General features: G+C 39.0%; 1 pseudogene across 1 annotated transcript; it reads left to right on the top strand.

Moving 5' to 3' along the window:
* Nucleotides 1-11,689: 11,689 nt before the first annotated feature.
* LOC128577366 (MORF4 family-associated protein 1-like) lies at nucleotides 11,690-13,139 on the top strand (annotated as a pseudogene). Its single transcript, XR_008377563.1, has one exon. The product of XR_008377563.1 is annotated as an MORF4 family-associated protein 1-like (transcript).
* The last annotated feature ends 1,342 nt before the right edge of the window (nucleotides 13,140-14,481 follow it).

The raw sequence follows: 14,481 nt of genomic DNA, 5'->3' as shown, positions 1-14,481 counted from the left end.
TACAACCTCGGGTGTTTAATGGAGGCTGGGCTGTTCACTCAGTTCCAGCCCTACCCCTGATTAATGTTACTGAAAGAACAGAACAACTTTGCGGAATTTGTTTCTGTCCCTGCTAAATTTCCCTGCAGAAGAGAAGCTGTTTTGAGCTCACAGAACCTGGGCCTCAGGCCCTGTCTGTGCCACTGCCCAGTCTCAGCTGTAGTTTGTATTTGCAACATGGTTACCTATCAATTCCAGGCTCTGCCTGCCCTCCTTTGTTTAGGATGATGATCTCCTGGGTGCCGGTTGCATCTTAGGCTCAGTAAAGTGGTCCTCTGGGTCAGCCCTCCAGGGGAATCAGCTGGCTCAGTGCATGCGTTTTCTAGTCCCCGCATTCCACCCAGGCCAATACCACCTCAGGCAAACTCTTTCCTCATGGGGCCTGCATTTCTGTCCCAGATCTGTTCCGCTGGTAGTTGCCACCTAAGAAGATGCCCGGCCTTCTCTGGTTGCCCAGAGAGACAGGGGGTGTGACTCTGGAATATTTGGGGGTGAGCCCTACTGTTGCTAATAACGGCTGCTGCTCTGTGCCCCAGGGCACTGCCGCTCCTGTGTTGTTCCCTCTCAGCCGACCATCCTCTCCTCACTCCCATGCCGCAGAATCAGCACTGACCAGCAGCAGTCCAGACCCTGTCCACACCTCTCGAGAAAACACTCAAAATCTGGACTCCTTGGGGACCAGCCTCCAGACCTCAGAGTGAGAGTGGAGGGGAGTTCTGGGAGCTCAGAATTCCAGGTAGAGAATATATACAGTTTTACACAATTTTATGCCTGGCAAGCGTGTGCCATGGCACCCTAGTAGGGGAGGTAGGTACAGTTTTTAGAGGGTCTCTGCCATGGAGTATAGTGGGAGGACTTTTGAACTCTGCTCGTTTGTTTGTGGGGCACTCCAAACAGTTCTCATGGAGGAGGGGACTCCTGTCCAGTTGGTGATGGATTTTATACCTTTTGTTTGTATCCTTGGGGTCACAGCTTGCCTCAGCAGGGTTGATGTGTGTTCTTCAACCTTCTGTCTTGGCACAGCTCTAATCCGTCAGGTTACTTGCTAAATTTCTGTCCTTTAACTCTCCTTCTGGATGGGAACTTCTGTGGAAGGCTGGCTTCAGTCAGCCATCATGTCTCTGCCACTCTGCTCACTGTCTAAGGATGAAGCTGGTCGAAGTGGTGCTGCCATCGGACCTTTTCAACCTGCTCCTCCGGGTTGTGGTGCCTCAGGCCACCACATCCATTAACAATGACTCTCGGGCTGAGGGGTCCAAGTACCCAGCATCGGGTGGGGGTGGCTGTGGGCTCCGGAGCAGGAGCACAGAGACCCAGAGAAGAGAGAGGATGAGGAGGCAGAGGGGAAGAAGGAGAAAGAGGAGGGGCAGAGGAGAAAGGAGGCAGAGGAGGGGCAGGGGTGCGGGGCCGCCTACCTAGACCGGAGGGCACCCTGTGAGCCCAGCACAAAGGCGGGGCACTCTCGAGGACAGAGGAGGTCAGGAGAAGGTGGAGGAGGAGATGACTTTCTTTCTGATGGCAATTGTTGTTCATACCTGCCCAAAAGAAATGAAATCCTCATGAAAGAAGAGTACATAAAGCAATGCCAGATACATAATAGATGTTCAAATAAAAGTTGATTATTGCATTTTTCCCTTTTTGAGCACAATTTTTCAACTAATAAAATTTGTCTAATGCCTTTTAAAACTTCTGAAGTTATTGCCTTGGTACATATTATTTAAATATAATTTAACACTTATTGAAAATTTTGGTTTTCAGTTATGTATATTCTTTAAGGCTCCATTTTATTACAAAGGACAGAAAACAAATGAGAGCATTGACTAAAAGATTATAGGGGTATTATGTGGATCTTGATAAGAAAAAATAATAACAGGAGGATAGGAACCAGAAATTAAGAACTCAGGACATGGCTCAGTGCCTGTGGCTCAAACGGCTAAGGCGCCAGCCACATACACCTGAGCTGGCTGGTTCAAATCCAGCCCGGGCCCTCCAAACAACAATGATGACTGCGACCAAAAAATATCCAAGTGTTATGGCAGGAACCTGTATTCCCAGCTACTTGGGAGGCAGAGGCAGGAGAATCGCTTCAGCCCAGGAGTTGGAGGTTGTTGTGAGCTGTGCTGCCACAGCACTCTACCCAGTGTAACAGCATGAGACTCTTAATCAAAAAAAAAAAAGAACTCAGGATATTCTCTCCATTTTTTTCCATACCATATGGCCTTATATTTCTGCTTCTCTTGCTTTTTTATTCCTCTGTCTCTGTTATTCTGTTTGCTATCTGTACTTTCCTACATAAGCAATAAATTTCAGGTAAGGGAAGGTGGAATGAAAAGTGGAATTGAAGGTATTAACTAGATTAAATAGAAGATGGAAGCAAAAAGGAAAATAAAAGACATAGAAAGAGTTCTTTGGATGGAGAAGATAGATCATCAGGAAAACAAAGCAGGGATATATTTGTACTAAAGAGTCAGTTTAATAGTATAGGAAAAATGGCCAGGCACAGTGGTTCATAGCACTCTGCCTGTAATCTTAGCACTCTGCGGGGATGAGGCAGGAGGATTGCTTGAGCTCGGGAGTTCAAGATCAGTCTGAGCCAGAGTGAGACCCTCTTCTCTACTAAAAATAGAAAAATTAGCCAGGTGTTGTGGCAAGTGCCTGTCGTCCCATCTACTCAGGAGGCTGAGGCAGGAGCATCCCTTGAGACCAGGACTTGGAGGTTGCAGTGAAATTGATGATGCCAACTGCACTCTATCTGAGGCAACAGAGACTCTGTCTCAAAAAAATTGTATAGGAACAACATGGGTCTTCAAATCATTTTTATTTAATACATACACAAATAGCACTTGCTATGTGCTATGCATTTTTCTAAATATTTTACAAATATCAACTCTTCTAGTGCTAATAATGACCTTATGATGAAATTATTATTATTATATCATCATTAATACTGCTGTCATCCCCATTTTACAGATGAAGAAACTGAGGCACAGAGAGGTTGAGTCAATTTCTCCAGATTTCCATAGTTAAGAACTGAAAGGGACAGTTTTCAAATGTAGGCCTTCTAACTCTAGCATTTGTGCTGCCCCATTTCAGGGCATATTTGAAATCCTAGTTCCTCCATTTTGTAATTATAATATCTTAGGCAAGTTTATCCCTCTGAGCCTCAATTTCCCCATACAGAAAAAGCAAATTGTTACCCATCCAACAAATATTTATCAACAACTTATTAGGAGCTAGTAACTCTGCTAAGAGATACTCAACAGTAAAGAAAATAAATGTGGCTCTTTTCTTAATGAAATTCAGAGTCTAGCATGATAAAATGGTTGTGAGGATTCCAGATATGATGAATGTAAGGTGTCCACAATTGTTCTGGGCACATTTTAGGGGCTCAATAAATAATATTGTTGAAGAAAAGAAGTTGTGGTGAAGATTTCTTCAGATGGAAAATGAATGAAGTATGTGGGGAAGAATTCATAGGAGGCTTAGTAAATAAAGAAGCTATTTGACCCAATTGGTCATAGTTAAGACATGAACACTAAAAACCATTGATAGGCTCCTTTCATTGGTACATGAAAGTTAGCTTCATTTCAATGGTTAAAGTCAATCAACATCATTTACAGATTATATCCTAAGTATAATATACATTGTACAAAAACAAAAATACTAAGAATAAACATAGTATGTTAAAGTTACTATCTTTTGCAAGTGATAGGGATATTAACTTGTATTTCTTTGATCTACTCATCTATATTTTGCTGTTGTTTCTGCTGCTGCTATCACATCTTCTTTTTTCCAATCTCACCACTATTCAAGGCCTAGCTTCTCTCCCAGGTCTTCTTCTAACTATATTGGCTCTCATCATCCTTCCCCATATCTGAACTCCTAAAACACTTACAGTGTGTATCATACAAGTAAGAATATAATACAAGAGTTCTGTCTTCCCAAAAGAAAATGCAAGCTCCTTATATGCAAATACCATTTCGTCTACTCTTTATATGTCCCCCATCTCCATCCGGGTACTTTTAGCTCAGGGATAAGCACATACCAGGTACTTAAAATATGGATCAATATGTGTTTAAGTATGTACTCATATGTATGCTTATATATACATATGCATACATAGGAAAGTCATCTCTCCTCTCAGAACTTCAATAATATCATTCGGTTATAAGTATTTTTTTTAACTGTGAACTGAAAAATTAATAATAGATTAATGATCCCTCAGATTTTAAAATATTAAGATTCCTTTTTCATATACCAATACTTGTGCTTTTGTTATCCATTAGATGAAAAGAATATATGACAAAATGTTTAAATAAATTTAGTAATATTTTCAAATAAATAAATGTTTTACTAATGATGATAGTATCTACTAACAGATAATCTTACAGTGCCCAGAAGTTATAGTACGCTGGTTGAAAACTATTTGTGTATACATCCTCTGCCCCTATACTTATAAACTCATGATGTTATTAATGAGCAATTCATTTTTTTATGTAGACCTTGGCACCATCTTATGGGGACATAGATTTCCAGGATATATACTGAATATTTTTAAGCTTATTCTACCAAAATATTTCAAGCTTTTCCAGCTAACTTCTCTAGTATTTTTCACTGGGCTATTTATGGAAGCATTTTGGAGGACAGGAAACCAAAAGCCATTTTTCTGACAATTCCCTAAGATACATAGAAGAGATTATGAATATGTTGCTTAGTCTGGCCAAATGGATCCAGGAAAAAGGAGGCAAAAGACCTAAACCTCTTTTGTGATTAGTCTGAGGTAGATAGGAAGACACTCTTCATTCTGTAGGTGAGTAAATGTTAGAGTCCATCCATTAATCATCTATAAACACAGAATTTCTATGACCTGTCCTTAACTGAATTCAGGGGTTCGTGAAGTATAGCCGGCAACATCAACATCACCTGAGAATGTAATTAGTACTGGAGTTCTCTACTGAATCATAAAATCTAGGGCTGACACCCAGCAATCTGTGGTTTTTGTTTGGCTTTTTTTGTTTTTTGGTTTTTTTTTTGCAGTTTTTGGCCAGGGCTGGGTTTGAACCCGCACACCTCTGGCATATGGGGCCAGTGCCCTATTCCTTTGAGCCACAGGCGCCACCCAGCAATCTTGTTTTAACAAGCCCTCCAGGTGATGCTTAGAGAAAACAGCATAATCCAAATCCTTTTCCACAAGTGAAATCACTAAAAAGGGTATGCCAGAAAGGAATCTTCCTAAAGGCAAAAAAGGAAAAATGGTAAATGTATAAAACCTAAATCTATAAATAGCAAAAATGAGATGATAGCTACTGACTTTCCTAGAGTTTTCTTTAATGTTATCAGAGCAATTTTTTTCATGTTTATTAGATCTGAGTCAATTATATGTTGCTGTGGATGTCATTTAAAGTTACCCTTATAGCTGATTTCAGTGAGGCCGAATTTGAGCTTTTTTTTCAAAGATGTCTAAAACATCTTGATTCTAATTGATCTTTACTTTCTTCAGAAACACTAGATAGTTCAAGGATTGTCTGTATATTGTCCCTGTATTCCAGATACTGACAAGTGAACTTGAGCAATGGTCCCAATTTCCAAAATGATAAATGATATGTTGCAACTTGGTAATTACTGAGCATAAAGACCAAGATCTCAGTGTACAAATTGGAGACAGAAAAGACAGGCGTCTGAATGGAGTACATACCTACATCAAGCATCATTCCATTATGAAAAAGTGACAACATTCTTGGAAACTCTCCCTTTGGCTTTGGCTACTTTTCAGGATAATTAGAACATCTGAATAAAATAACATTTGAAAGAACATAGAAAGTATAAAACACTACAAAAATAATAACACAAATAATAGGTAACATTAATTGTATACCTTACTGTGGTAAGCACTATCTTAAAACTTCACATATATTAACACTATCTTTCAGTAATCCTTCACAGTAGGTATTATCTTCATTTTATGAATGAAGTTAGGTAACTTGTGGAAAGCCATACAATTAGTAAATAGTAGAGGTGAATTATGAGCTAAAATCTGGCGTATTTCAAACCCCATGTTGCTAACCACTAAACTTATTGACTCAGTGTCACTTTCTTTGCATCTCTATCTATATGTTTATATTGACAAACTGCTACTGCTAGTATAGTACATTCTTATTTAAGAAATACAAGCATGAAAGAAATATTTAGGAATAAAGAGTAGAAATACCCCCTTCACCACCATCCAACTGAAATCCCACTTTTATTCATATTTGAAGTGGACAAAATTCTGTGTTTGTTTCAAGAGGAGGACTGAAAGTCAAGTAGAAATACTTTGAAAATACCAGTTTATTTTAATAGCTCCCACGTAAAAAAAAAAAAAAAGGAAGTCTGTTGTAATTATAATAAATGGACTAGTTATTACATTTGTTAAACATAATTCAGTGAACAGCAGTTCATTTTTTAAAGCAAACATTTAAGCCAAGGTAGATTGGACTAGAGTTATTACTTGCAAAACAAGTGCTCGAGCTAGTACGCCTATCAGTGTGGACACACTCCAATATCTCTGTCTCCGGTCTTTGCATTCAGTCAGGATCCTCCCCCGTCAGCCCTATCATGTGATAAATTAGTCAGAAACCTGGCAATATATCCAGATCTTCTTCATTCTCCAGAAGGGAGATGTATTCACTCAACAGCTCTGGCAGTGACATAGATTTTTGTTTGCCTAAAAAAAAAAAAAAGGAGAAAAAGCTTGATTCTACAATTGTCTTTAATGAATGGTGGCTTGATTTTAAGTGGAGGGATTCTCACTGTATTTGCAAGTACCACATGTCAACCCAAACAATCCATTTCTATACCACTACACTGATATTTCCCACTAGGACTTACAGTAACATAGTAGAAAAGGAATTGAGGGAAACGTTGTCTTCTTTCTTCTCCTCACATTTGGACAACTCCTGCTCAGCAAGTTTGAAACTGGCTCAGTGATATTTAGTTGTTCTTTGATGCTTTTTTTCTGCCAATTAGAATAGAAAGGTAGCATGCTTCCACCATCATCATTTTACTATAACCAACAAAATGTACACATTAAATTATTGCCTTGGCTCACAAATGCTGAGATGTGAGCCTTCACTCAGCTTTAGTGCCCGGCTTCCCAAAAGTTGGCTCCCAAACCCAAAATACTCTCACTGAGTCATCATGTTATCATGCAATTCAGAGCTTCTGGGTGATCCCATTTGGATCCTTCTTTGGCCAGAGGAAACAGGATTTTGACTAATGAGTTGATATTCTGGCTAAGAACCACCTGAGCACATATTCACCTGTCCATGTTACTTGCCATGTATGCATCAGGACTGTTCTATTCCAATATCAAAAAAAGCAAGTTCCAGAATCCTAAGATCAAAACTTACCAGCCTGGGTATTAGCATGGTAATTGAGAATAGCCCAATTTTATCAAGATTTCTACAGATATTTAAGACAGTATGGCCTTTGTAATACAGAGAAAGGGAGGCAATATCATGCTTGCTATGTAGTACTTTAATAGTTAGGGACAAAGAAGTACAAATTGATCTCTTAAGAAGAACATGATATTTTAGACTCCAAGAATACACATGGAAGCCAGGCAGAGGCACTTCATCCATTAGGTGTTTGACTGATTCATCATCCTTAGTCTCTCCCCAATCCCACCCTGGTCTCTTCTAATGATAGATATTTTTCTTGTGCTCTACAAAATTGGCGATATATTTTCAGCAAAGAAGATATAAACATTAGTTGAAAGTAAACTAAGTATACCTATATGATGAGCTGCAATAGACTGGATGGAATAAGATAGAAGCAAGAGATGATATTTGAATAGAGGCTTGGAATCTGTATAAAATATTAAATAGTATTTCCAAAAGGTAAAGCTGAAGAAGACAGAGGTGGCCTTAGCATTTCAGACATGCACAGGTGTTCCAAACATGAGAAGACAAAACAAAAACAAAAACCAAACAAGGCCTTCTTGACCATTTTTGTGAGCTGATCAGGTAGGAGTAATGAAAGTTACACAAAGGTTAATAGAGCACCTGCCAAGGAGTCCCAGGCAACCTGTCCTTCAAGCTCTAGGGAAAGATGACATCTGTATTCAAGTGCTGGCTCATCTTAGAGCACCTGCCACAACTGGCAGGTTTTTATGATTCACACTGCAAGACCAGACTGAGGCGAAGAAAATCCCAATGGCAGTGATCAGGAAGTTAGCAATACATGGTGGCTTTGAGGAGGTGAACTGTCTCTATTGCTATTCCTTGCTGCACCCTGGAAAGGGGAAAAATGGGTAAATCTCATGTTTCACAAAGATACTCTACTTACCCAGGACAAGTGAAGGAAGGTGCCTCAGTAATGCCATATGCAAAAATACCTGTGTGTACAAAGGAACCTCATTGTTAGCCATTGCCTCAGAACTGGCCATCTGCCAATATCAGCAAAGTGAATTATTGGTGTGGTCGAAACGTCAGGAAAAGACAGAGAAGGCTAGGAGGAGGAGCAAAACAGCAGTGGCAGAAGAATGACCATTTGTTCCAATACTGACTTGGAGGCAGAAAGGATACTTTCTTTCTCTGTTGTATAAGGCAGCCATGTTCTATAAGGCATGTGACTTTTTAACATCTCTGAGCCTCAGTTTGTTATAAGGAATAGTTTATCCTGCCCTGTTCAAATAGTACTGTTATAGGATCCTTTATGGTCCTCTGTGAAAATACTGCCCCTGCAAACATAAAGTGTTTTTGTTCTTTCTGGCATCTCTGAAGTTGTACTTCGAATAACTTCCATATCTGCAAGAGGAATTAGGTAATTCTGGTATAGGTCTTCTCTCTCTTCCCACATACTCCACACATACACAGACTCACACATACACATTCACATAACACACACACACCCAGACACAGACAGACACACAGAACCATGCCTGGGGTGGAAGTAGTTACAAGATACACAAACTACAAATTTTTCAGAGGTACATAAAGCCCCAATTTGTTTCTGCCCCCCTTCTATTCACTTATTATCTTCTGCTCTTGTGCTATGCTCATTCCATGATTGAGTGCAGCCTAAAGGTGATTGGGAAGTAATCAGAAGTTTCTGTCTTATTTTCCTGGAAGGCATATATCCAAGAGAAGCCCAAGAAAGAAAAATGAAAACATGGAGAAAAAAATATTTTCACAATGACATATGGTGGATTCTATCTAGACCTCTGCTGTTACCCCTGCACTCCATTTCTCTTTTTTAATTCTTGCACACTCTTGACATCTGTGCAAAACCTGGGACAGAGTGTCCAGAAAGCCTACTTGTACACTGGAAGAGCAAGCACTGGGTGCAATATTTAAATGACTAACATATTCCTTTCTTTATCTCTCTCTCTCTCTCTCTCTCCCCCTCTGTCACCCTCCCTCTCTAAAAAAAAAATAAATGATTGAAAGTGGCAGAGACAGAAGTATAAACAAAATTAAATTTTAAGTTAATTATTTACAACATACAGCAATGTGAGAATTATTAATAGTAAAAAATGACTTGTAATACAAATCACAACTGCAGTGTTATTAGGCTATGGTCATTGAAAATTGTGACCAGTTTGTTGGCATCTTGTCTTAAACACATATTTTAACATGGTAACATATGCTACATGTCACCAATATGCTTGTGAGCTACTTGAAAACAATACCCATGTCCTCCGTCTTTGTATGTCTTCAGTGCCTGGCATAGCACTATATCCACAAAGTAGGTAGCCAATCATCCCTATTATACAGGTGAGTGAGTTAAGCAATGGTAGCTAACAAAAACTATGTCTGTAGATTTTGCACCGTGAAAATTTGCTTGCTTACATCCTGGTGACCATCCTCTGGAGCAGATCAGAGAATATTGATGACCAGAAGCAATTGTAAATGTATTAAATACTTTTTCTGTGAAGTTTTCTCCATTTGGGAAGAATGAGACACATTTCTCTACAGAAGTCAGAGCTATAAGACATTATAATTATTGTTTCCAAGTTGTGTGAGTGACTTTTATTATACTGCAGAGTAGCTATTACATTAGTAGCTTTAAAATGGAGTTTTCAATTTTTTTTTTTATTAAACCATAGTTGTGTACATTAGTATGATCGTGGGGCACCATACACTTGGTTCATATATCGTTTGACACATTTTCATCACATTAGTTAACATAGCTTTTGTAGCATTTTCTTAGTTATTTTGCTAAGACCTTTACATTCCACATTTACTAGGATTCACATAGACCCTTGTAAGATGCACCACAGGTGTAATCCCATTAGTCCCCCTCCTTCCCCCCTCCCTCCCCTCCCTCCCCTCCCTTTCCCCTTTCTCCCTATTCTTAGGTTATAACTGGGATATAGCTTTCATGTGAAGGTCCTACATTAGTTTCATAATGAGGGTGAGTACATTGGGTACTTTTTCTTCCATTCTTGAGACACTTTACTAAGAAGAATATGTTCCAGCTCCATCCATGTAAACATGAAAGAGGTAAAGTCTCCATCTTTCTTTAAGGCTGCATAATATTCCATGGTGTACATATACCACAATTTATTGATCCATTCTTGGATCGATGGGCACTTGGGCTTTTTCCATGACTTAGCAATTATGAATAGGGCTGCAATAAATATTCTGATACAAATATCTTTGTTATGGTGTGATTTTTGGTCTTCTGGGTATATGCCCAGTAGGGGGATTACAGGATTGAACGGCAGATCTATTTTTAGATCTTTAAGTGTTCTCCATATCTCTTTCCAAAAGGAATGTATTAATTTGCATTCCCACCAGCAGTGCAAAAGTGTTCCCTAAAAAGCTTCTGCACAGCCAAGAACACAGTAAGTAAAGCAAGCAAACAGCCTTCAGAATGGGAGAAGATATTTGCAGGTTATGTCTCCGACAAAGGTTTAATAACCAGAATCCACAGAGAACTCAAAGGCATTAGCAAGAAAAGAACAAGGGATCCCATTGCAGGCTGGGCAAGGGACTTGAGGAGAAACTTCTCTGAAGAAGACAGGCGCATGGCCTTCAGACGTATGAAAAAATGCTCATCATCTTTAATCATCAGAGAAATGCAAATCAAAACTACTTGGAGTTTTCAATTTTGTTAAGAATTATAAAACTAAATGCTGCACAAACTTAGCTAATTTTTTTAAGAAAAACATAATGCATCTACACAGATAAGCTAGGTCCTCAGCATTATGTCTATTGAAAATAATCTCTACTTAAAATATTTTCCATCAATGAAATTGTAAGTTGATTTCACAATTATTAGTGTAAGTTCCTCTTAAGGAGTAGTTATAACTCTGAAGGTAAAAAATAATTCTATTTCTAAAAGTGCTTTCCTTTTCCATTTTGAAAATAATTCTAACACTGGCTATCATGTTTCAGAAAGAGAGAGTATTTTAGAAGCAATTAGATACATGTAAAGATATAAATATTTCTCATTAACTTAACACAAATTTTTATCACCACTGGTGATTCAAGTTCAAAAACAAATGAAAGGAAACTCAGAAATTTTTCTCCTCGTTTTAGTTAAGCTGAATCTGTCTTGAGACAGTAAAGGTGGGGTGGAAAGAGGAGTTGGTATAGAGTGAAGATTCATGACTTTAACAGGAACATGCCAATTAAAACAGACATCAGATTTTTGCTCACCGCTTCTCTGCTCCCGACGTCGCTACCGCAGTTCCGAAGCAGCAGGAAGAGATGCGGCCCCTGGACATCGTCGAGCTGGCCGAGCCAGAGGAAGTGGAGGTGCTGGAACCTGCGGAAGACTTCCAGCAGTTTCTGCTGCCCGTCATCAACTAGACGAGCCAAGACATCACCTCTCTCACCCGCGAGCACGGGAGGGCGTACATGCGGAACAGGAGCAAGTTGTGGGAGATAGACAATATGCTCATCCAGATAAAAACGCAGGTGGAGGCCTCAGAGGAGAGCGCCCTGAATCATCTTCAGAACCCAAACGATGGAGTGGAGGGCAGGGCGACAAAGAGGTGCGAGAAGGCCGAGGAGAAGGTGAAGGAGATCGCGAAGATGGCAGAGATGTTGGTGGAGCTGGTCCGGCGGATAGAGAAGAGCGAATCGTCGTGAAGCGGACTTGGCGGTATACAGCCAATGGATTCTGGTCAACTGATGGAGATTGGCTGACACCCTGGAGAAGCTGTAACCAGAGAGCCTTTTGTTTTCTCTTTTTTTCCTCTGTCTACACTCTGTCCTTCACTTACACTACGTTTCTTCTATGGTCTGTGGTTGATGACCTCAATATGAGTTTTTGATTGTTAAATATTTTTGTCTGGGGAAGTAACTTTTGTTTGGGAAATGCTCTCACATGCAGGAATTAGGGCCTAGATTGTAAGCTCTTGCAGCAGTCACATTTGTTCCTTGGCTTTGGTTGTTATTTCTAAATTTTGAGGTGCTTTGCTCTTTCTTGTGTGACCTGATAGCTCCCTGGAACTTTGGGTCTGCGTGTGACACACGGGACTCAGAGTTGGAGTTCTCCAGCTCTGGAGGTGCTGAAGGAACTCCGTTAATTCTAGAAGACAACCCCATGCAGCAGCTGCTGAAGAAAGGACCAGATTTCGACTGGAAATGTGGATGGGGCTGATCTGGCTAAGCCTGATGAACCTGGAGAAGGGGTGGAGAATAGTATTGTCTGTATTTGGGGACTTTAATTTCTGTGTGAGACCAAAGGAGGAGAGATGTATTTTGTTCAAAATTTAAATTCTATGTAGTACACTATCTGATATAATTGTCTGGTGAGTTTATTTGGACAACCTAACTCATCATTATCTGACTTGGAACTTAGAATGGGGAATGTAATCTTGATATTCTGTACTAATTGATGTAATACCCTGATGCATTTCAAGGGATCCTAGGCATAAAATGGAAGAGATGTTTGCAAAAGACCTTGAGGGGATAGGAGAGGAAAGCATGGAATTTTCTGCATTGGACCCTAAATTGGACTGGTAAGAGGCATCTTTAAGGTTCATATGTTGTCTAGCTATAAGTTCATTTGAGTAGCAGACCTGACAAGTATTTGAGGTCAAAACCCTACCATGTTTAAAAAAAAAAAACTTACAATGTTAATAAAAGTATACATTTGCTTGAAAAGAAAAAGAAATAATAATAAAACAGACATCAATGTGAGCTGATAGCTACTGTATTTTGGTTACTGTATTTGAGGGGAAGGGGAAAGAACTTGGATAGACCCACAACTTTAAGACCCAACTCTCCAGAAGTGAACATGTAAATTAACTCAAAATGATGAATATTCTTAGACCCACACTAAATAAATAATAATTTATGTGTTATTGACCAAATTAATTTGCTGAATGATTGTTTCTTTGACTCAAGTGTTACTAACAGTGATTGATGGATATTATTGGTTTCTCATCCACTAATTCTTTGATAATGGACACTAATACCTCACAGCATGCAACAATTAATCTAATTTGTCATTCTCTAGAGATGATTTTTTTCTTTCAATATTTGAGCACCTATTGTATGCAAGCGCTGTGGTAGGCACTGAGAATACCTCTCCCTTCATATTTTTTTTATTTTATTAAATCATAGCTGTGTACATTAAAGTGATCATGGGCACCATACACTAGTCTCCCTCCATATTTATTAGTGAGAATGAGTTATATTTATTACACAGAAATGAGTAAAGAAAGAGTATAGAGAGAAACATATCGCAATGAATTCCAAATTTCAGGGTTGCCAGAAAAAATTCATGATTCCCAGTTACATTTGAATTTCAGATGAACAACAAATAATATTTTACCATGAGTGTGTCTCTTGTAATATTTGAAACCCACATATATTTTTGTTTGCTAAATCTAGCAACCCTAAAATTTATTCATATATCTAAACCTTTTTTAGCATAAGCATGAAAAAATACAGTAGTATCACTGAGAAGGAAGAATCAGACTTTCTATGGGGGGTAACCAGTGTTCTGTCCATCAGGAAAGCATTATTAACTTCCTCACAAACACAAGGACCACATGGATGGAGAAAAGGCATTAAGAGAATTAAAGGTGATCCCATGTGTAAAAGCATCCTAAAGTCATATGCCTAGAGTCATCTCAACAAAAGTTCCAAGAAAAATAATATTGTTGTGTCAATAAAGGCCAGTAAAACATCTTCTTAAACTAGAGATCAATAGAGATGGACCCACCAGAACAGATATAAAAATCTTGCTCCTGTGTAAATATTTGTAGAGGCAGGAGTAGGGGGTAAGGGAAACTCATTACAAAGCAAGCTGAACAGCCACTAAGAGTCATTCCCTGAACTAGTACGGTGTTTCAAGTAGTGTCAGAGTTGAATAGAATAGGATGGGAACCCTGAACCTTTCCTATGACCATATATAAGTTATTCAAGAAAAATTACATGTGCCCCAGCTGAAGAACTGGATTAAAATCGTGGCTTCAAATTTTTTTAAATTAAAAATTAA

The sequence above is a fragment of the Nycticebus coucang genome, chromosome X (genome assembly GCF_027406575.1).
Source record: "Nycticebus coucang isolate mNycCou1 chromosome X, mNycCou1.pri, whole genome shotgun sequence".
Classification (NCBI taxonomy): Eukaryota; Metazoa; Chordata; class Mammalia; order Primates; family Lorisidae; genus Nycticebus; species Nycticebus coucang.
The sequence above is the reverse complement of the archived record's forward strand: the minus strand, read 5'-3'. Positions and strand labels throughout refer to the sequence as shown.